Here is a 3,046-nt window from a genome sequence, read left to right as displayed (position 1 = left end):
GGAGATGGTGATTGTCTTGACGGACACACGCGCGTCAGCTACTACTGTGGTATGTGTTTCAGAAAAGTCTCATTTTTCATGTAGGTGATCTTATCTAAATTTCAACATAGTTATACACATACGCGCAATCGTATGGTGTAATTGTTCAAGACGTTACCTTATATAATTATGTATGTCGGTATTATTTAGGTATTGTTTATTAGGTTCGTAGAAAGCCAAATATATTATTTTAAAATGTAATTACACATTAATTGTTGCAAGATATGACTATTCAAACTAAACGCAGCTTATTGTTTTACAATACATGTAAGAATGCAATACATAATATTAACTGTTCTGAATTTGTTTTGCAAATGAAAAGTGGCATGTGGCGTTGGCTCTTATCTATTGTACGACGTCTGTGAACCGTGTCCAGTTGGTCAATACCAAGACCAGAGTGGTCAGTCGACTTGTAAGCCGTGTCCGGATGGAACCACGACTTTAGGAGAATGGTCGGAAAGCAAACATGATTGCTCAGGTAACATGCGGTACACCATCAATGACGTAATGATAATTCAAATGTTGGCTTAAATAAGAACGTGACAATGAAGGTAAGAATGATCTCCTGATAATGCAATTTGATTTTTAGTTTACAATAATTTATATTTATTTGCATTGTAAGTGAATGTTTAAAACGCATGTGTAATTAACCATGACATTTGTGTTTCAGTGGAACAACACAGTCGAGATGTTGAGACTAGTATAAAAGGTATCAAATATATGTAAAAAATATTACTTGATGTTAAATGATTAAAATTTAACATTATTGTAAAATAAAATTCCTCATATTTTCTCACATGCATCACCAGGGCTTTCTTTAATTTGTGAATGGAATGAATACAAGTATGAGTATCACCGTCCACCATATTGAGTTATGAAAGTGGAGTAAAACAGAAAAATCGCTCCAAATTTTAATAGTGCCGTCAATGCTGAGAAATGCTTTATACGAATCAATCCGAAAACCTTTTTCAAATGCATCATCTCGTACAATCACAGTTATTTGGTCTTCCTTAGTCGGATTGAATCCACGTGACTATCATTTAAGGTCTCGAGGTACTGCAGAAATATACTTTTTCTTGGTACACACGTAATTTCCAGAGTATGGTTGATTCCAATTTGGCTTAGGATTGTACCAAATTATAGTTCAAGTCTTTTGAAGCTCTCCAGTGATGAGTGATTTATGAATTGATGAATGTAATTTATACAATGTTATTATTTATATTCATCACGCATGTCTTTAACATTATCATGTATTTGTATATGACGATAAGCTTGTTATGCTTAAGTCAAAATAAAAATTCTGTTCTGTTCTGTTCTGTTTAATTAACTATATTGGGTAATTAATGCGTTGTTTCTTCTCGGGTCGAAACGGTTAAAGACAATATGGTTCAAGCAATATGCATTTTGTTAGAGGTAGCAGCAGTCTCTATAAAGTACGTTTGAAATCCACGGCACATTATTGTAATCCAACATAACGGTAGGATAATGATTTTACCAAATTACTAAGCATCAATAATAAAACAGGAAGATGTTAAACATCAAAACATATAATATGAAATGATATATTAAAATGATGAAATATAACGAAGCCCTGTTTGCTCTCGAATTTATATCGCTCGAATAGTCACTATCGGCTCAGGTACTGAAAAAGTATATATATATATATATATATATATATTACATCATACCGGGGTATCGAAAATATACTAAAAGTATAACGGGGTTTGGCCGGATGCCTTTAAGCGGTTTTTCGTACTGAGGGTACGTTTTAGTTTACGTAATCCAGACACTTATGTTTTTGTTTGTTAAGAATTATTTTACCTAGAAATCCAATTTAACATGTATTATTCCCCAGAACTTATGCTCAGGTTGAAAATATGTTATTTGCTGGCAATGCATATTTTCTCATCTTTCTCATTGAACTACTCTTATTATTCTTTATAATGTATACTATCCAAATAACCAAACACACCAAACATGCTATTGTAAGTACATTTTTATGGTATTCTTTACCAGTATTTAACACTTTATAGCAACTACAATCGCCCTTGGAATCGGTAGTGCAGCTATGGTACTTATCCTGACAGTGTTTGTATACAGGAGATTTAGGTATGATTTTTTGCAGAAGAGCATTAATGTACAAATTAAAAATAAATAAATAAATTGTTTTAAATAAATAACATACGACTATATCGCATTTTTGTCAAAATACAATTATATCATTTTGCATACATTTTAACAATTAAATCACGTTAAAAAGATTATCTTTTAATGCCTTTTTTATTTATGTTTCATTCGCTGAACAGGACATCCAACGTCAAGCGGATAGTTCCATCAGATGTGATTGTCAAACAAAACACAGTCGGCGCGGAACAAATGGGAAACCTTGGACCTTCCAAGCCGATGTTTCCTGGATTATCACACTATCAAGATCCTACTGAAAGATCTTTTGAATACTATAAAATGATGACATTTACCGACAAGAACGTTAAAATGCTCCACTCCAAGTCTTGAAAGTAATCACAACGATTATATTTTCGTTAAAGGTTTGAAAAAACACACACTGTTTATTTATCTTGCGTTGTGTACTACTAATATATATATTATTTAAAAAAAGTAAAATGCATTTAATTGATAATTCTTGGCTTCTATTGACAGTGTATTGATTATAAATGATTGCTTGTTAAACAGTATTTACTCTATTAAACGTGTATTGTTTTGGTGTAAACAGTACCTTGAATTAAATGGTAATATATACTTGAAAGTACCGTCGAGTTTAGTTGTACTTCATTTTAATTGTCATTTATTTCAATTGTCGGTTAATTACCATAGAAGGCAATTGATCCATATTTCACATTTTAGATTTTAGTTGCATTATCAAGTTTATGCGTAAATAGTTATTTGTTTCCACCAATCGGAATGATATTACTATTTGGTGAAGATTCTAAAAGTGTTTCTTTTGTATTAAGGATGAGTTTTTGGTAGGTGTTTATAAATTAAATTATTT

At 31.6% G+C, this 3,046-nt stretch overlaps 1 long non-coding RNA gene across 1 annotated transcript; it reads left to right on the top strand.

Annotated features, from left to right (window-relative positions):
- The first annotated feature begins 366 nt into the window (after positions 1-366).
- On the top strand, positions 367-2,149 carry LOC127858469 (uncharacterized). The gene is made up of 3 exons (XR_008038945.1): positions 367-517; positions 710-748; positions 2,073-2,149. It is a non-coding gene; the product is annotated as an uncharacterized LOC127858469 (long non-coding RNA).
- Positions 2,150-3,046: the final 897 nt, after the last annotated feature.

This window comes from Dreissena polymorpha, chromosome 14 (genome assembly GCF_020536995.1).
Source record: "Dreissena polymorpha isolate Duluth1 chromosome 14, UMN_Dpol_1.0, whole genome shotgun sequence".
Lineage (NCBI taxonomy): Eukaryota > Metazoa > Mollusca > Bivalvia > Myida > Dreissenidae > Dreissena > Dreissena polymorpha.
This window is presented reverse-complemented; position numbering and strand designations above follow the sequence as displayed.